The 21286-nt window shown below is 36.9% G+C and overlaps 1 long non-coding RNA gene across 1 annotated transcript; it reads right to left on the minus strand.

Moving 5' to 3' along the window:
* Positions 1-1755: 1755 nt before the first annotated feature.
* On the minus strand, positions 1756-11247 carry LOC128804458 (uncharacterized). The gene is made up of 3 exons (XR_008436079.1): positions 11049-11247; positions 3841-3942; positions 1756-1842 (listed from the first exon to the last, which is right to left on the minus strand). It is a non-coding gene; the product is annotated as an uncharacterized LOC128804458 (long non-coding RNA).
* Positions 11248-21286: the final 10039 nt, after the last annotated feature.

Below are 21286 nucleotides of genomic sequence, written 5' to 3' on the forward strand. Positions count from 1 at the left end.
ATTTCAGTGCAAAGCTCTTACAAGTGGAATATAGCTGCTTGGCACAGAGTAACCAGAATGGTATTTGCTAGTGCCCCAGATGTAACTGAGGAGTAAATACTGAAGAGATTGCTAAATACCAGGAATACTCAAAGAGAATAACACTTCCAGTGGACATGGGAAAAGAAAAATCTTGGATCAATTTTGAAAAAGGTTAATCTAGTAGCAAAGATTAATTTTCTATAAAATAATGAGATAACCTTGCAATGCTGTATCTTAAGATATATTCTTACAGAGTAATTCAAGTACATGATATCACCTCTGCCTCTCATCACATGACAGAACTATCACTTTATTTAGCAAAATTTAATAAATGAAAAAAAATTTTAATCATATGTCTCACATTGTCAGTCATATGTTGTGGTGTAGAGATAATATCTGGGTCAAACATACTCAGTTGAATGTACCCTATCTTTGTGTGACCAGATATCTACCCTATGACCTGATATGAAAAACCTACATTTTGTAATGAAATAAAAATAGTTCCATGACAGGGAAAAAAATTCACCATGAATCAAGGAATGGGCTTGATTCATGAATTGTATGAATTGTTGGAAGCATGCTGTGCACCTCTCAGGTATGTGAAGAACAATCTGGCTTCAGTTAACTTAAATCCATACTTGAAAATAATTGTTGAAGTACTCTTATCCGACAAGTTAACATAATAGATCATGTTTATCCTCATTTGAGTGATTCTGTGGGGCAAAAAAAAGCAGTTTTCAATTTTGTTTCTTTTCTGAAAGGCACAGAACTGTTTGACCAGTTTTACTACAGAACATGTTTGATTAACTATATGCATATTCAGTTACAAATTTTACACAGTAGATGTAAACTACAGTGCAAACTAAATTTCAAGGCTGTAGGTTTCAATAATTATCTACTGTAATAGATGGAGAATAGATGAAATCTACCATATAAATGAAGGTAACCAGGTTCCAGGAAGGTTGATTTTTCCCTGTCAATTTACCTGTTAGTTATTCCATCAATATTGGGTGATTAATTAGATGGTGCATTTGTTTTTCTCTTACAGTGTGTTAGAGTGGTCACTAAAAACTTTCAAATGTTCTAAATGACTGAATTTATATGCCAGAATGTAATTCCAGCAATTGCAATACATCAAGTACTTTTCATAGTGAATACAGAGGAATATAAATAAATACTGTTAATTAAATGCCCACAATTCAAAGCCTGAACCATGTGTTATTAGAAAACAAAAATTCTTCTGGAGTTTTTCAGCATGAATCTCAGACTAATATTTTAGGCTAATTCTGAATTGAGATGTCAAAATTATAGAAATGTCATTATTGAACAGGAACTTAAAATTTTTGGCACATAAAAGCTGAAAATCAAGAAAACTTTTAAGATCTTCTGATCACTTCTATCTCTAGCACTTCCTTAGCAGCCAGTGGCTTGGACTCAGAATTAGCAGCTCTGAGTAGCTGGAAATCAGAACTCGTAACCTAGATTTGAAGTGTAAAAACTTTAAAAATATGGCATTACCAAGAAAATATTCGCTCTCACTGACAAAATTACTACACAATTCTGTTTATTAACAAGCTACTTAGATCACAATTTCTGCTTAACAGAATCTGTGACATTGCTAAAGATGATGTCCTTGTTATTGCCAGTTACAAGAATATATCTGGCATATACTAAGTAGCTTAACATGCCAAAATTAATGCACATTAACTGTAATTGTTGCATTGAATTTTAATGATTGTATTCAAGGCTGTGTTCCTCCCACAGTTATGGTTGCTGGCCAAGAGTTAAGAGCAGAGATTCCACTTCCTCCCATGTCAGAAGCTATAATAAAAGGAAATGGAACAACATTAATCTACTTTTCCTGACAGAAATTGTTAAGCATCTGGTAAACACAGCAACATAGTCTTGCTTCAGTTTCAAGATTATAATCTTGTTGGAGAAATTAATTGCTAGGAAGAGTGATTTTTACCTCTAGGCTGGTAACTCAAACACAGCCAAGGTTAACAGAGTCACAGCTGATCAAGAGGATTTCTCTGACCAAAGTCTTAGCAGATACTGATTTTGTAGAGAAAGCTGTCTGTGGAAAATTACTTACAGTTTCCACCCCCAGACCTTACCACCATTGGAAAAGGCAGTGGAATGACCAAGAACATGGAGAGCCCTTCTCTTAGTGGGGAATCTCTAATGTCTCTGATGGCTTTGTGTGATCCAATGATCCATGGGGAATTATACTTCTGTTACTTATGATAGATCTCCTTACATTCTGATCTAGTACATTTTGTCAATAAAACATTCAGAGGAGGATTTCAGATCTCAAGAGAATTTTAAATCCTTTAGTTAAATTTTTAGTGCAGTCTGTACATTTCTCTGAAGAGGAAAGGAACCGCACTTACAGAATTTTTTCACTTAGTGACATCAATGGAAAAGTCATTCCTACACTCTCTGCCTCAGCATTTTTGCAAGAGCATTTCAACATCTGTCTTCAAGCCCTTCCCTCATCTCTGCAGCAACAGTCTTGGCTCTGTAAAAGCTGCTGGTGACCTGTAGTGGCTCTACATGGTTCATTGTGATCAGATCTCACTGAGAATGCCTTTATTTTCTTCTCAGTTATGCACTGCAGTGTTCACTAACTTATTCCAAGACTGGAAAGGCTCCACTTGTACACATGTAGGGTAAGCAGAATGACACAATCTGCATGGTAGATAAACAATAATGGTAACACCATGGCACAGTTCAGATTCAGACTGAAGTTATTCAGCATGGACTCTGTGCTCCTTTTTCTCTTTATAATAAACATGAATCCCTTCAAGTGCCCAAAAGTCATCATCACATTGTTAATCCTTACTTGGTAAAAGACAGTCAAGCCATTTTTCCTCCACAAAAAGGTAGCATGTCCAAATTTTTAAAACCTATAATGCTTTCATAGTTTCTTTCTGGTAGTTGCATTCTAGTATTTGAATTTTTATGATTCCTTTTCATTAACTCTTATTTATAGCCAAACAAAACCAGAACATAGTATTTTTGTTTCATAAATAATGAAAAAAGATGTTTCCTAATATTAATTTTGCTTTGTGAACAATAAGTAACCCACACATTATTTCAAGGCTGAGATTAGAATATTGAGGATACAGAGTACTGCTGTCACTTTATTATTCACAGTTTGTATTTTTTTACCATAAACAGTATATCTCTGATCTCCCAGCTTTATAGCCCCATCCATAATCTCAGAATAATATTTTCCAGACACACAGAGCAACCATATACAACATGGTTATCATCAATTTTATTTTAGATTAAGGAAAACTGAACCAAAACAAACAAAATAAATCTGTAATTTATAAAATGCTACAAATAGTATCTATGATGGAAGTAAGTAAAGGTGCAAAACACAGAAGAGCAAGGCAACATTGACAAAGACAATTCTTCACACTCACTGTAATCCAAGATATTTTTTTCTATATTATTTATTCTTACTCATGTGAAGACTTTAACATTTATTCCATATATTGTGTGCCATTTCACACCATTTTGTAAAGTAGGATAGCATTATAGCTGATTTCAAACTTTGTATTTAATCCGCCCTTGGAAGTAAAACACAGCCCTTTAGAAACCATTTTAGGATAGTCATCCCTGTTGTAGAGATTACATGGAAGTAAAGAAAATTAACTTCAAAAAATGAATGCTATATATAGGATCCATTTTTATGCTTGCTTTTCTGTTGGCAATTGTGGTCATAACAGGCTTAAGAACTCCAGCAGGATATATTTTTTCCTTCCTAAGCCTTTGGAGCACTATCTATTTGTAGGTATCATATATTACCTCTGCGTGGGGCCTGCAGATGAAATCTATTCCAGGAGTAGTTCTTTTTGGGAGATTTCCAGAAAGCCATCTGTTCCCAATGGAGCATCTTGTCTGCCTTCCCTAGCAATTAGAAAGCAGCAGATGAAGATGCAAGGCATAAAAAGGGAGAAGGACATGAAAGAATAGAAAATTATGTCAGAAAATCTTGTTTGTATGAAGCAATGTGATAACAAACTGTTAAAAACAGAGAGGCTGTAAGTACCTGAAACAAAGGATTTTTCTTTTATTGTAAACCCTCTGTAATAAAACACAGGTCCTGTAACACACTCACTCCCCACCAGTCATCACTGCTTAGTTAAGTTCCTCACTGCCATCAGCTTCTGATGAATCAAAGTGAAAAAGATGGACATGCATATGGAGAAAACAGTGGCTGTCACACACTCGTGAAAGAAAGACATTTGGATTTACCTCCAGAAAAAATATTTTTTATTTTGTAATTTTAGTCCTTCTGATTCTCTGATTCTGATACAATTATGCTTTATCTGAAAAATGAAGAAACTGATTATGATACTAACATACATATGATTCCAATCAGTAGCCTGTGATAGATCACAGTGTATTAAAGTCTTAAACCACAATTTAAGACTTAAAAATACCTTTCTTTTGGTGAATATATAAAAACACAAAGGGAGAAACTGTCAATCTATATTTCTCTCTAAAAGATGCAGATGTGATCTAATCCTAATCACTTGTGTTCCTTCTACAGTTAGCAGAAAGAAAATAACATCTCCAGAAAGCTTCAACTTTGTTATGTTTGATGTTTTTCTTAGCAGGAATAAGTGCTTTCCAGAAGTACTTGCACTTGAGTGAGCCAATATAACTACCTGACTAACTAACACTATTTGCATTTAGGCAGTTCTCATTAAATAAGCTGAATATTCTGCCAATCAGTTTAAACCTAATTTTAACATTTAATTTTATTGATTCTTTTTTAAAATATTTTTGAAAATTAGATACAAAATGTAAAGAAAAGCCTCAACAACAAAAATATGACATTTTAACTTAATGGGTAATCTTATCTCAGGCCTTTGATAGAGAAGGAAATTATTCTGAGAAAAAATAATGTGATTTCTTCAGGAAGGACAGAAATAAAGTTAAAAGCAGTGGATTGGTGTTCTATCAGAATGAAGCAGTATATCTAAAGAACAACTCATAAACACTCAATTCAGATCAAAATTGTTTTGGTTGCTCTGTATTAGCTTCTCTAGACGTGGTATTAAGAACCTACTATAGATCCCAGGATCAAAACTGGATATGGATATAGAAATATCTTGAACTTGTTGCAGTGATGAATACTGCTGGAAATTGTGTCATTGTGAGAAAAATTCTCAGCTATAAAATGAGTTATAAATGAACAATTTCTCAACAATGCAACTAACTAAAAAAAATTGAGTAACTAATATTGGTAGAATTCAGTTATGTCTGGATGTATTAGCATATAGGTCTACATCTTACTGATTTCATGACTGTATAGGGAATAAATTTGTTTTTGAATCTCCTTTTCTAAATTAAGGATGTTGTAGAAGACGTAAAGAAAATAACTTGACTGAAGTGACATCAAGACCATTCCAATTAAATTATATTGAAGAATAAACTGAAAAATAGGTCAGGATTCCTATATGAAAGGACAAATAAGAGAAATGGGGCAGTCTCCATTTATAACTGAAAAGAAAAACCACATAGGAATAATAAAACTCATTTAGGAATAATAAAACTCATTTAGGAATAGTAAGACTCTATAAGGAGTGGAAAAATAATGAAAGATACATCTTAGAGAACAGGAAATTTAAGAATAAAGTCCAAAACTCTTGCCAGAACTCTAATTCAGCTTGTCGTTGCAAAGGAAGTTAAACCAAATAACACAAAGCTTCTCAGCCTTATAAGCTGAAAAAAGAAAGAAACAAACTTTCTAGGAAATGGGGAAAGAAATGAAATTCAAATGAAAACACAGATTTTCTTTTTCCCCTCAGTTTTTAGACTAAGATGGTTGATTGACATAAAGGTATGTTAATGCAGATGTCCAGGCTACATGGAATGTCTTGCTTGTAGGAGGGTGGCTGCTTCCAGTACTGATTAGGAAACTGTAAATACCCTTGCATAAGGCCCTGGAATGATTTCATCCAGAAAGCACTAATCTCTCATACTTGGTAGGTAGAAAGAACATAGGCTGATGACTGAGGAGACAGAAAACTTATTTTACAGAAGACACTAAAAACCTTGAATTTATTTCAAAAATAAGGGAAGACTGAGAGCATCAAAATGTCACTGGGAATCCCAAGTTTTCTCCTGTCTTTACTTAGCGCTAGCACTAACTGTTTTCCTGCTTTCTGACTCTCTTCAACCCAAGATTCTCGTATACATGTTTATCCAGAGAGGGTTTAAAAGTATGAGAGGACAGATGTGTGCTTGTGCCCAGGACATGGCATCATCTAGTGGTTGCTGCACGACCCAGGAGCACAGGTCCTGTCCCTCCCAAGGCCACAGGATGGCCCATACTCAGTTTCTCTTCACCCTGGGTGAGTAAGCATCGCCTAGTCTTTGTGAAAGGCACCATTCATGCGGCAGGGGCACACCCAGCTGGGACACACCCTTCTGGCCCTGCAAATGTGGCAGAAGTGGAGCAGCCAAGGAACTTGCCTGGTAAAACAGAATAATTCTTTAGTATTAGGTAGAAAGTTAAAAACTGTCTTGCCTTTTGAGACAAAACATAGTGTCTTAAACATAGTGTTTAAGAATGCTGGATCTCACTCCTATATAACCAGAAAGCTTCACAAGAATTTTTGTAGAGGGAAGTCAATGAACATATGGAGACCCTGACAGAGAATTCTTAAAATTCCTAAAAGACTTCGCCATTGACCACACTGAAGAATCTTTAAAAATTTTAAGCTGTTGTGGGAAGAGAGGAAAGGTGTTCTTGAACAATTATTAAGTGATTAATAATTAGGAAACAAAAGGTACAAATCAATGGAGGGAAATTATCAAGTCAGTCTCTCAGGATCCCTGCTAGGATATGAACTGTTCAACATTTTCATAAATTACCTGAAAACTATGTGAAATAATGAAGTGACAAATATTGCTAATGAAACACAATTATTCCTGACAGTGAAGAATTGCAGAATGATCTAATGATGTTAAGTGACTGAACAATAAAAAAGTATGTGAAATTAATTGCCAGTAAAGTCAAAGCAAGGCATATGGTAGCCCTTCCCTGACATTTAGTTATATGTGCAGAATATTGGAATCTAAGGTAGCCATTGCTATGGAGGGAAGAAATCTTAATAAATGCATGTCTATGGTTCCCTGAAAAGTTCTGCTCAGTAGCATGTGACACTGACAAAATGCTAGGATTATTAAAAAAATACTAAGAACAAGAAAGAAACTGGATAAATCTCTACTACATGCTGATGGGGGTTACAATAATCTCTCCAGGGTCCAATGTGTAGTTACAGTGATCCCATCTGTAAGATGACAATGTGGGTTGAACTTACTTTGCCATCTATTGGAGGGAAGATTAAAACCGATCTGTTTGGAAAAGAAATGCTTGGTAATGGGGTCTATCCTGCTGTCTGTCTATAGATGGGCTCTATCTACTATCTACAGGTTAGTGTCCATTTGATTGGCTTCTATGAAATAGGAAAAGATATGTAAGAGTATTCTAGGGAAGTACTGCAATTTTAAAAAGAAGAATAGAGGTGATCAGAAGATTTAAAACAACCAAAAGAAGTAGTTTTCCTTAGAGTACCTAATTACTTTGTGGAATTCATTGCTACAGGATGTTGTGGAAGCTAAATAATCACTGGATTCACAAAGCACTAAATGGATTCATAGCAAAGGGGTTATTAATCACAGTGGTCTGTATGTTGCTTCCAACTTGAAATGCTGGTTGCCAGAAACAGAAATGTTTGAGAAGCAGGATGAGTCTATACTTGCCCCTTATATTGTCTCTCTACATCTCCTCTCTCTGGGCATCTTTTGTTCATCTCATCAAAAAGAAGATATTTTTATATATTTTCCCATGGACCAGTGTGAATATTTCCAGAATTTTATGTTTTTGTAGATTAAACTGTGAAGAAAGAAGACTTTCAAAGCCAAGGCTTAGCTAATTCTACAAAAACTGAGCAGCACTGAGCAGCAAGCACAAAGTATGATTAGGCAGGATAAGAGCAGAAAACTGATGAATGAGCAGAAGAATAAAATTCTAGGATGTTTTCAGGGTGGAATAGTGAGAGAGAATTTCTAAATTTATTTCAAAATGAAGAAATAAAGTATTTATGAATAGACTATAGCAACACATTTTCCTATGATGGTGGTGATTCACAGCAAGGTTTCTTGTAGTCCTGTGTCCTAAACAGAAATCTGAACCTTTTGAGACAGCCCATCACTAATTGAAATACAGAGCTGTGTGCACGAAGCTGAGCTCAGTTGCTCTAAGCTCCACCTTGAAGTTGTATTAACATTTAATGGCTAAAAGAAAGCTAATAAAACTGGAGGGAAGCTGAGATGGCCAAGTCATAACTATTTTTATGATGCATTATTACCACAGAACAGAGGAAGGATATTTATGATACATAAAGGTTTCTCTTACCCTTTGCAGGTGTTTTTGGGCTATCAAAACCAATTTGCAGTATGGAGAATAATTTTGTTCTTGGCCACGTCTTTGCAATAATAAAGTGATACTAGCCCCACTGAGAGAAAATTTGTCCCATCTTGTGCTTCACTGTCACATTTATTAAATTTTTATGGGTAAATATTTGTAGTAAACTCCTGACTTAGAAGATTAAACACTAAAGCTTTTAAGCCTGACGTATGTGTGAAGGCAGTGTGATTGCCCTTTCATAATCAATACCTAATAAGAATACCAAGCTAAGTTACCCTAAGTGATCAAGAAAAGCAGAAAAAGTAAGGAAACAGCCTGGAAACCCTTTTCCAGTCTCTGCTGCAGTGGTTATAGAGTTCATGGCAAAATGTCAGTGACTCAGGAGAAGCAGATTGCAGTGCCCTGACACACTTTCAGCTGAGTTTGCAGTGTGTCAGGATGTTCAGCTGTGTGAGAAAAGAGCAAGAGTGATTCAATATGACGGTATCATATTTTTTCCTGGTGTGTTTTTCATATACACATGAACACACAGCCTGGAAGAGGCAGAGAAACTGTGAAGTAGATATGGCATCTGAGCCATTGCATTTCAGCCAGAGGAGCACACACTCTATGAGTCACTGCACAGCACAGATGGGCTGGATGTCGTGGCCTGGATAGGTGAGTGATGTCAAAATGTTACTCTTTCCATTTTCAAAGAAAAAGGAATATGTTGATATTACTGCTCTCTGTGTATATGATCTTGCCTCAGATTCCTTAATAAAAGTTATTGACTAATGGGTTCTTGAAATTTTAAACTGCTTCTAGTTAAACCCAGTGTATTTTTCTGGTCATGGTCTAATTTTTTAATGACTCTTTGGTGACAAATAGCATTAAAAAAAAACAAAAAACAAAACACCAAACACTGCCACACTCCAAAATTTACATCCTATTTAGTTATCTGGAATATCTGACATTATCATAAAACTATGTGTCTCTATGTCTAGTGTAGAGTAACAGTAATTACAAGGAAATAATGCCTTAGTATGAAGCACAAGCATAAGCCTACTTTATTTATCATAAATGACTTCAGAAACCCTCCTCATAATATTGAATAAAAGAGTTTCACAATGGTTTCTCAAATTCAATTACTAATTATTAAAAAGAATGTCTTGGGAAACTGCCATTTTTACATTCCTGTGGTAATTTTAGCAATGACTTAAAAGGAACAGTAAGAATAAGAAAAACAAAAAAACACCCACTTTTTTCAGTCGTCAAAAAACCAGTTCTTATAATAGTTAATAACACTGTTTCCTCATTTCATCTCTTCCTCATCTGCTTTCTTCCTTTCTTCCAATTCACTTGTTTCTCTGCCTGTCAGTTTCCTTCCTCTGTTTCCCTCAAAACATCCTATTTCCTGCTTCTCTGCTGCATGAAAGTGTTCCCCTGTCACATGGTTCCCCATACTGAGACCCCCTTTCTCTAGAAACATCCTGCCTGCTTGCCTCATCACTGGCACCCACTGACTGGGCATTTCCCTCAGCAGCTGTGTGGGAGGTTTCAGGGTAGCTGCTGTGCCATTTTCACCAGAGTGACTTCATGTCTGCCTCTTTCTCTTTTGTAGAGTTGTACTTCCCCACTGCCAAACTCATTGTGGGAAACATAGCTTGCTTCTTGTCTAAGGAATCAAGTGCACTATGCTATTTGCATCATCTTACATAATTATATTGCTGTTAGTCCAGCTTAAAATGTTCCACTTCTCTTTCAAGCTGTTTCAAGCAATCAAAACCAGGAGTCAATTCATGCTGGAAAAGCGTACCATTAATAAAATCTCATTTAGCCATAGCACTGATCCATACACAATGATACTTTTCTGTATAACCTTTTTCATTATAACCAATGGCAAATCCATCCAGTTATTGCTTCCTAAAACGCCATATTCTTCAGTTCAATCAGAAGTATGTTGTCCATGTGAACATGGTACTACCAAACACAGGACAGTCGAGCTCACTGCTGTCTGCCTAAATAGGTTGACCTCTTGTGTCTTACATTCCTGACCTTCATTTTTGACAACCTTGAAAGTGAGAAGCCCTTTTCTTTTGGCCCTGTGAAGTGGAAGCCAGTCTTAGAAAAAATAGCAAGTTTTGTATATTTTAAACATTTTTCATCAAGTCCTCATTGTGCATAGCAACTCAATGTTGAGGAAAATTGATATAAACTGAAAAATCCATTTTTCCAGTTTAAGCAATCAATTAAAAAAAATCTTTAAAACTATAACATAAAACCACAGCATGTCAGGTTGTTTTACAAGAATGTCAAAATCATTACTTCTGCACTGAAGTTAATTATGGCTAATATTCTACACATAACTGTGTGCTTTTCATTGTTTTAAATTTTAAACCACAGCTATTTCTTTATACACTGTTTATCTGTTTCACCTTGAATTCAGAACCCCTTGAATGCAGTTACACAAGTTGTCCCTCTCTCATTTAAGCTTCCTAACTTAAAGCCAGAAGACATAGAAAAAATTAGAAACAAGAAACCAGCACAACAACAAAGTAATAGAGACCTCTCAAGCAGCCTTCAGTCTAACCTTGTATCACTTCATCCTTTTACTCTGGTCCCCAAACACATCTGGTCACAAGTGACTCCAGCAGCTCAAATTTCCATGAACCTTTCATGGGGAATATGTCCGACTTCTCCAATATGCCTTCGATGCTTAAACTTGCTTATGCCACTGTTGTTATCTTCCAGTTCTTCTCTGAAAGCGCTAGATGCCACCTAAAATGAAGTTTAACAGTGTCAGAGGATTTCAGATTTCAGAATTTCAGATTCTGAACCATGAGAATGTACAAGTGGATTCATATAGTCAAGTTACAGGTAAAATGTGTTACTACAAAATTCAGCCCGAATACCTGACAGATTGAGATGCCTATTGTCCATGCAAGAAGTGTGAATCTATTCAAATTAGGTAGGAGAAGTCTAGCTCCTGCTCCTGGTTCATAAGTGATACTTTTGGAAACCTATGCCATGCATGTAATACTCAGTAAATATACTTTGTGGGAAGATATCTGTCATGGTTTGACCAACGCTATATCTTTGCTAATTTTTTACTGATATATTTCTGATGGTTTTGTTGTTCTTTTTGGTGGACAGTGCTGACAGATATAATGTGATTCTTGGTGGTAATTTTCCCTTTCTTTAGTGGATCACTAAGTAACAGACCTCAGCATCAATTACAGATTCATTTGGTCTTCTACCATGAATTGGATGTGAAATTTGAGCTAAAATCTACTAGACTGGCACACCGACTTGATCCTCCGTAAGGTTACTGCTCTGCTAATTGTCAGAATTTTTTTTTTCAATTATGTTAAGTCTCTTAAGTAAAATCAGGCTTATATATTTCTTGTTTCAGATATTGAATTATTTTGGCTAAAATTGAATTAATACCTACTGCACAATTATGTGATCAGGTAGAACTATGAGTGAGAGCCTTCCCTCTCTGATTTTTAGTTTTTACAATAGTTACATTAAAAGTAATTTTGTCTCTGTGTGTTGGTGGGAAGAGGGAAGAATGTCACAGGTATGTGAGGGTACTTCAGTAGCACTGAAGTTCTTATTTCCACATTTGGCCTACAAGTGGAATAGCTAGACATATCTATAATAAAAAATCCACACTCAGGTTTATAGAATGCTTAGAATCAGGAAAAACACAATTGTGCATTTAGAACCAGAGAAGATTGTCACAGTAATCTTCTCTGAGCTTTGTATTAGACAAAGCAAAAATCTCCATTCAATCATTTCTTCTTCAAGCCCATGTCTTCTGTTTGAGGTGTAGCATGGCTTCCACAGAAATACTAAAACTTTGTTCAGCCATTGTGGGACACGATAAAATTGTAAGTATATTGACAGTACTGAATCCTGTATTTATCAAATCACCCATAGCATTTGAGGGAATGATGCGATTGGCAAATTGGATGCAGCATCTCTGGAGGTCCAGAATGTAATCTCATAATAAACCATCTGCTCTCAGTATGACAAACAGCAGTGTAACACATTGCCAGTATTTACTGATGAAAAAAAAAAATTATAATAGATCTGTTTCTATAGTGCTTCCAGTGGATAGCAGCTGATCATGCTTACTGCCTCCAGGGAAGGAATGCCAAAAAGAAACAAATGAATCTAACCAGCTGTGGGGCTATTTTTGAAAAGCTAAGGAATTCAGTTGGTTGCTCTCTATTCCCTTTAAAGGTGGTAAAGCAGTATCTCAAAGCTATCTGTACAGCTTCCATACAAAAGGGGGTTTTGATTTGCTTTTTAAATGCTTGAGGGAACTGCAGGAGTGCAGTATCACACAGAATACTTGTGCATGTGTATGATGCACATAAACACTGCTTCGTGTCTGCTGTCTGCAATCCAAGGCCCCTCTGCCAGTCACTTCTCTTGCTGAAAGAAATCACAGTGTCAGAGCTGTGCCCCAATGTCACAGTGCAAGGCCCAGTGCCAGAGCTGTGCCCCAATGTCACAGTGCAAGGCCCAGTGCCAGAGCTGTGCCCCAATGTCACAGTGCAAGGTCCGCTGCTGCCTCACGCGCACCCCGCCATGGGCGCAGCGTCATCGCTCCAAGGCTGCCTTGTGCCCAGCTCTTCTATGGATGTGAACACAGCACCTCGAGTCCAAGGCCTCCTTCTGCCAAAACTCTTACACTGCAGTTCGAAAGCAGTTACAAGACCCTCACTTCTGCCAAGGACATTTAAATAAGGACGAGTGAAGAAACTTAGGAAGGGTGTGATTTTGAGTATCTTGCTCAAACATGCTGTAAAACCAGTCTTCAGAAAAAGTAGAAATGCCATAAAAAATGTTTTTTTATTGGCAGCTTTTCCTCAGCTCCCCCAGCAGCCTTTTTCCCCCCCTTTATTCCTCTGGCAATAAGCCTTAAAAAGATCTCAAAGATGTTTATATGCTGACCAAAGAAACTCTTTCTATAAACAAGCAAAGAAGGGTTTATATTAAATGTATGTTGTTTATCATTGCCATTGTTGCAGTATATTAAGATAACAGGCGAGACGAAACATTGACAGCTCCTGAAGCCACTGAATAAACCTAAGCCTGCACATAAGTTGCTGCCTGGGGCTCCTTAAAACTACTGCCTTGGTTTTCCTCCTGCCTATGCTTGTTGATTTCTATCAAAATGCGTTAGAAAGCAACTCATCTTGCCTATATAGTTCCATGCACACTTCCTCTCACCTCCAAACGGGAAGGTCAGTTTCTGGACAAACTTTGTTTCTACAGCTTTGAAAGAGTCTGTTGTGTTTCACTCTGTTATGAGTGGTGTAATTATCAGTAATTATTGGGAAATGAGCAGGAGTCAGAGGCAATTCCAGAGCCACCCAGAATAAACTGTGCATTGTTGCAGGATTGCAGCATGGCTGTTTTATAGAATTAACATTCTGAAATAGTTGGAAGTGACAGTTTCCTTTTCAGGAAGGGAAGAGGGCAAAAAGCTAAGCTGTTGCTTTAAGGTTAATCTTTACATTCGGGAAGTTTGAGCTGGAGACCATAGGGACATGGAACAGTTCCCTGTGTAGTCCACTTTTCCTTTTAAGTGAATCTTCTTCGGTAGGTGCTTTCTCTGTGCCCAGAGAAAGACTTTAAATGTCAGAACAGGTGGAAAAACTTCTGATAAGACATGTAAAGGCAACCAATGATATTTTCTTTAAGGAATACCGAATCATAAAGAAAATGACAAATAATTATATTATTCGGTTTTAAATTACAGCCTTTGAAAGATGAGGGTCTTAGAATAACTGACTTAGTCACATTGTAAAATAGTCTTAATGCCCTTTTCTTTTCAACTAAATTAATAAATAAATGTCATATTGCATGAGTTCAATTAGCTGTGAGATAATGAGGACTGCAGAGCAGAGACCTTGATGGGTCACTGATTGCTAATGGACTACAGATTCTTGTAGGTCATGAGTTCATTGCCAAGCTGTGTTTAAAGATTTGGGTTTTTTTCCTTTTATTTATTTATTTATTTATTTTCCTTTAAAAACTGTTTAATTGCAAAACAAAAGTGGCTTCATGATCTGAATACAGACACGAGTTTCCACATCCATATTGTGATGGATCATGGTTGTGGAGCCTCAAAAGAGAGTCACATTTCTCAGAATATTTGGCAAAACGGAATTCCTCTGCCATGAGGATCCATCCCAGGTCAGCAGTACCCCCTGATGGCAGTGACTGAATGATTCTGGAGATGCTGTGTCTACAAAGGGGATCCTGGAAGGGGTCTGTGGAAGGTTGCATTGGTTTCTTCCTTTATTACCATTTTCCCACTGTTTCCCCGATGCTGACGCTGAGATCTGACTGAATAATTTAATTCCATGGTGGCAGATGCAAATGAAGCAGGATAGATATTTGGATCCTGTGTCTGTGTGACCATGGAAAAGATGGCTACATTACTGCTACTGAATGTACTTCTGATTTCCACATGCAAGGTCTCTACCTCTCATCTACCCACAGAAAACACATAGATGATAGAGAAGAGAAAAACAAATGTGCAAAATATAGAGATATATATCCAGATGTGCACATGAATGCCACAGGCTACAGGAAGCAGCTATAGAGCAGCATTGGCTTGTGTACCAAATGCCCAGACTGGGATGAAGAGAGAGCAGAAGAGCAGAGGTGAGGAATGAATGACAAGAAAGAAACTGTTTTGCATTAATCTATAGCAATATCAGCTGTATAGACTGTTCACAACTGCCTGACACAGGCTCTTACATATAGCAATGCTCCTGGGGTTTGGTGCACAAGTGAAGATGTAGAAAGGTTTAAGGTTCCACTGAGTCTGGAGCTGGTTTTGCTGTTCTCACACTGTTAGATATGCATAAAACCAGCTGTCTGGCCTAAACTAATCCCAAGTGTAGTCAAGTCTGTTTCCTGATAAAAACATGTATATCTGAATAAATGCCTATTTCCCTTTAAGTTCATACATTTAAATTCAAAACCTATTTGTTCATATGGATAAGAAGAATATGCATAATTGAAAAATACTCCATTAGAAACAAAGAGAGGAAACAAAGGATGTGAATTTGGTGATATGAAGGTGAATTATTAATATCACATATTAGTGCCAGATATAATACAGACAGACACTGACTCAACCATGCAGGTCCAATAGCCTTTAAAAATTATATCTTCCACTTTTTCTACTCCAATCTTAAGCTATCCTAGCTCTGGAAACAGTCACCTGTGCCAAATTGTTAGTGGGTTTGTAATGAGAACAATAAAGAGAAGAATGCCTTAGTGAACATTTGTCCTTCGGATTGCAGAGAATAGCACTCCACTTCCACTTGCAGCATTTATTTTTCTTCTTTGAATGGATGCTAGATACAAGTGCATGACAATACATCCTACTGACCCTGCAAACAGCCAGAAAGCAAAACAACATGCAAAAATACCAATTCTGCTCATCACATGTGCCAGCTTCCTTTTACCAGCACAATTTTGTAATTGAAACTTTAAAATGTATTTGTGACTTTAAAGTACAGAAAAGCTTCATTGAGCATTTTTTCTGCATTACCATAAAATATATTTTTCATTTCTCAGTTGCTCTGCCCTTCTTCCTCCATTCAAAATACAAAAAGAGTTGGCAAAAGCAGCTAAATCTTGCACTAAAGCACAAACTTTGCTTTCATAATGTCTTCTGTCCTATTAAGCATCTGGTTGTGATGCACTTACTTCAAGTTTTAGTGGGAGTACTGTAGAAGAATACTTGGCTTTGGCCAAAGATGTCATTCCACTTCAGCAATGTGGATGGAGTTAGTGGCTCACAAAGCAGGAGTTACCTGGAGTCTGCATATGGAGGTTAATTTCATCAATGTACTGACAGCACTGGTCATTGAAAAATTTTCCTAAATGACTGTTCAGTTCAAGATAAATACTGCAATTTCTTTCAACTGAAAATATGTCAAGATGTTATTTTGGAAAGAAACTCCTGACACAGCTTCACTGCTTGCAAAATTAGTGTCACTGCACTTGTCAGAAGTTCCCCTATAAATCTGAGCTGTGAGACCTTGAGCAACTTGTGAATAGGATAAAATGCTGTGTGGAACAAAATTGTAATATTTCAGTCATATCTGGTTTTGAAATAGTATTTTAAGTGCAGATATACTTCTAGATATACAAGTAAGGGGATGGATGAAGGCACCTTGGACTGAGAAGATATTTTTATTCTCTGTTCCAGAAGCAGCTAAAGATTAAAATGTTTAATGTTTAACATTTAATACACTTTAGTTACAACTAGATCAACACAAATGTTAATAAAATAAAAGAACCAGCCCCCTACCTCCCCAAACCAAATCAGAATGGTGTTCATCATTTAGAAAGGTTTGAAAATGAGAAATATTGGATTATCATGAACCAGACTAAGATATTTGTGACCACGGGATATTGAAATGTGAGAAATTTGGTTTATATCTGTGTTTCTCTGAGCTACAATTAGTAATGTCTATGTTACCCCTCATAGTTGTCAAGTCTACTTGCATGTGGAGCTTTTAGAACTGTATATCTAGAACCAGTGATAGAATTTGGCTAAGATATTTACTAAATAATTTCCTAAATCTTCACAAGCAATGAGAAATACAAATGAAGGAAAGTTCAAGTTGTTCTAATAACTTTCCTGAAATCATAGTCTTCCGGAGTGGCATTACATGAACGAATTTTTAAATACCTGATTAGACAGATAGGCAAGTGTTAGACTCTTAAGTAAAAAAGGTTGCCAACCATAGGCCAGACCAATTTTCTCCCATGTGAATAAGAAGGCCGCGCTTACCCCTTTTGGCAGCAAGATCAGAGGAACGGTGGTCTTCTGTAAAAAGCTTTTCCCTCAGGGCATAGTCCTAGGATTGTGATGTGGCAATAATTTTCTAATTGCTACTAACTGCTCCTTAAGGGCTGGATTGTAATGGAAGCCTTTGCCTTTGCTTTAACATGAATCAGCTGAATCAGAACTTTTACTCTTGGTGGGGAGTTTAAGACCAGGTTTTCAGGTTTAAAGACCGTTTTTCCTGGAAACCTTTGGTCTGGAATGCTTGTGTGTTTAAAATGAAAGGAGGCTGCTAAAAACGTTTTCAAAGTCTTAGCATTCCTCTTACAAATTGCATTTACAATAAATTCTTAGAAATTCATTATTCTTACAATAAACTTTTAGCTTGAAGCAAATTGTTCTATAATTATCTGTATCAGGGTTTGTGTGTTGTCCTCCAAAGCATCTGTTCCTGGGTATTGCCCAAGGCGGTGCTGTTAAGGACTGCAGATCTGACCCTGGATGCAAGCCCCGGGATAGCCAGCCAGCTGTGTAACAGCCGCTGAAGGTCTGCTCCAGCCTCCTTCCCTCTCTCTCACAGCAGAATTAATCACCACGCTGGGTCCTGTTAGCCCTGGATTTGTCCAGCTGAGTCTTGGAAAACTCGAAAGACAGAGAAGCTACTCTCTGGGTAATCTGTTCCCTCGCTGCCCTACTCTCCAAGTGAAGTTTTTCCTGATGCACAGCCCCACCCTCCCAAACTGCAGCATGTAGATCTTGTGCCTTATGAACCCCTGCCACCAAGAAAAGTTCAGCTCCATCACATTTGCAGCTCCAGATTATTGTCTTGGGTTAGGTTGCCTCAGTTTCCGTTTTTGACAGACTTAAGGAGTCATACATCTTCAAATTTTTCTCACAGGTCCTCAATCATAGTAGTGGTAATTTTTCTACTGGACCATGTAATTTCTGAACAACCTTTTTGAACTAGGTGCCCCATAACACACATTCCAAGAGCAGCCTCAGCACCACTGGCTAGTGGGGCTACTACCTTCTCTTTATTACCTAGCCACTGCACTCCTCCAGATGTAGCCAAATAAGCAGTTTCCTTATGATAGAGCACATTGTTGGCTATATCTAGAGTGCCATTTGCCATTGGAGTGGCAAGTGTCATTCTCAGCAGGGCCAATATTCCTGGCCTGCACTGATGCAGGTTGTTATCCTGCTCTTGATTGTCCTGAACTCATTTCTATGCTCTGAGCAAGAAATATTTCCTTAATCTCTTTCTATTTTTCACACAAAATTGGTATTTGCTACTGGATACTGTTTTAAATCTTTTGATTTTGTCAAACTTAAGAGAGAATTTGGTGTGCAGAAAGTAAGCGTGTCTTTCTGTCACATTAGACTTAAAAATACATGAGATTTATATTGTTAAAGTTTCCAGAGAAATAAAGGCAGAGTTAATGTATTGATTTATTAAAAGGCTCCCATCTTACCAAGAAAGAGCTACCTGATTACACTGAGCTAGAACTGAGCTTGATCAGACTTTAGGGAGGCAGCAGACAGGGACATGTTTCCACCTCTGTTTTGTTCTCCTGTGTAGCTGGTGGTTGTAATTGGCTAAAAGCTATTTGTAATTAATCAACACAATTATAATTTATAATACAATAAATAATTGTGTTGATTCCCAGAATTCATATATCCTGTTAGAAGTGATCATGTTTTTCATTCAGAAAATGTGAATATTCATAATTTATTTTGTAATCTAATGGTTACATATTCCCTGAAAAAAAAATGATTGCAATATTAAATAAAACTTCCACTTTTTTCAACATTGGTTTGTGTGCTTAGATACAATATAAAGTAAAGCAAAACAAACGTAAAGTTTTCTATTGATAAAATCAAGAACATTAAAATAACCACTTAACGTATATTGTTGACTGCATTTTACAGTATTTGACACACTACATAATAACAATACAATCATTAAGGCTGAGTTACTCTTCCCATAAATTATGTATTTTAGCAGCTCTCTACTTTTATCTTTGCATGGATGTGAAGCTTAGAGCCTTATTTTGAAATGTCTTCTCATCAGGAAGTTTCAGTAGTATTAGAAAAGCTTTTACAGAGGAAAGCATAAAGGACTTGCAATAGCTAGCAAGCATGACATCATTAAAAAGCAATGAATGTCAGGAATATTCCTGTTCTAATCCAGGCCACACATCCTGCTGCCCTGGAAGACTGCCAAGCTCAACATCCTTTTAGGGTTACAGGGCAGGCTGTGGCCTTTCACAGTTTGCTTTAGAAATCTCTGCATGTGGAATATTCACTGTCAGGCATTACAATAAAATCTAAAATTACTCCATCAGAGAGCTGGTGTTCCACCCTTCCTGCATTCTTCCCTGACAGTGAAATTGCCCAAAAAGAGCTCTATTGCATTTCATAGATTTCTGTGATGGACTGTGTACAGAGATGATGGGGGATGATTTTGCACATAGGTTCAACAACATGTTCCACTTCAGAAAAAAAAAATATTTAGACTGCTTAAAAATATGTTGTGATAATATTATTTTTAGTTCCATTGCATGAGCTCATTAGGGCTCAGTTCTGTAGGCTTTTATCTGTATTTTCAGTGAATGTTTCAGATGACCAGAGGAAAAATGATTATTCCTTTATTTTACACAGCATGGCTGTCACATCAGCTATACAGCATATTGCTCTCTGAGGCCAGGCACTCTGCCACACGAAATCCTTTTACGCCATTCCTTTGGGGGAAAAGGGAACAGAAAACTGCAGCAAAATGAAGAGTGAAAGACTCCTCAAGTAGTGGTGTTACTTATCTGACAGAAAATGAGAAGCATAAGTGATTTCAGGATGCTGCTGTATTATTCCCAGGTAATGTCCTCAGCAGTATTCACAGGAGACAGTCTTACTGTCAGCACCCAGTTTAGACAATGAAGGAAGATTATAGTGGGGACACAGAGTCTATCATTTATATGAGAATTTAAGGTGCTTAAAGAGTAACTTAAGGAAAGTATTATTTCTCTGACCAACTAGGTGAAAGAGACACAGATTTCTGCAGCCCTCACATCTTGTCTCTTTAAACATGGATAGTAGCTATTGCTTGGCTTTCTGGATTGACAGCACAAGGAATATATGTATCTATTTCAGTGTTCACTAAGGGCCTTAAATTCAGGTGTGTTACAGGTGCTTCAGCTGGGTGATTTGATACTATCCCCTTCTTCCTAGGCTTCCCAAACCACCTGTGAACTTTCCCTTATAAAGTACTCAAATTTTAACTGTGGTCTGAATCTTCCAATAATATTGATCATGATCATCTGAAAAATGTGGGAATTGAGAGAAGGAGGCTACAGTCTTTTGTAGCACTTTAAAAGACACGTATTTTGGAAGAAGCCTGGATTAGTAAGTTCCTAACTTTCATGCTGTACTCCTGTCCCAGCTGAACCAACATTTGCTACTCCTATGTATAAAGTTATGTAGCAAGTGAACAGGTGAAATTATCCAGTTAAATATAACTACTCCCCCTTTTTTCACAGATTGACCTGTGATGTATTTTACACCATGGTTTTACAAAGGGTTGGGTGACCACAGATCAGGAGCTATGAAGTGCAGCACAGTTTTTTAAGCTGTCTTTGACTCAAAAACTGGAATCTTTTGAAATTGCACTCAGAGGCACATAAATTAGTTGTCCAAAATACAACAGCTGAATGAAACTCCTTAGTTACTACACTTTCATTTTCTAAAGAGTAATTATTAATTACACTTAGACTGAAATATGTAACAGGATATCATACAGAAAAGCATGATTTCATCCTCAGAATTCTTTATTAAATATTAAGTTACAAAGCCCAGTACAAAAAAAGTATGCTTAGAAAATCTGTACGGCATTTTTATGTCAAAATCAGTCTCCATAAACTGGATGATTGTCTGGAAGAAAAGAAGTTATCCATAAATAGCCATACTGAAAAAGACAGCAGCAACTGATGATTTATAAGAAATAG

Source organism: Vidua macroura, chromosome 3, assembly GCF_024509145.1.
Source record: "Vidua macroura isolate BioBank_ID:100142 chromosome 3, ASM2450914v1, whole genome shotgun sequence".
NCBI classification, from domain to species: domain Eukaryota; kingdom Metazoa; phylum Chordata; class Aves; order Passeriformes; family Viduidae; genus Vidua; species Vidua macroura.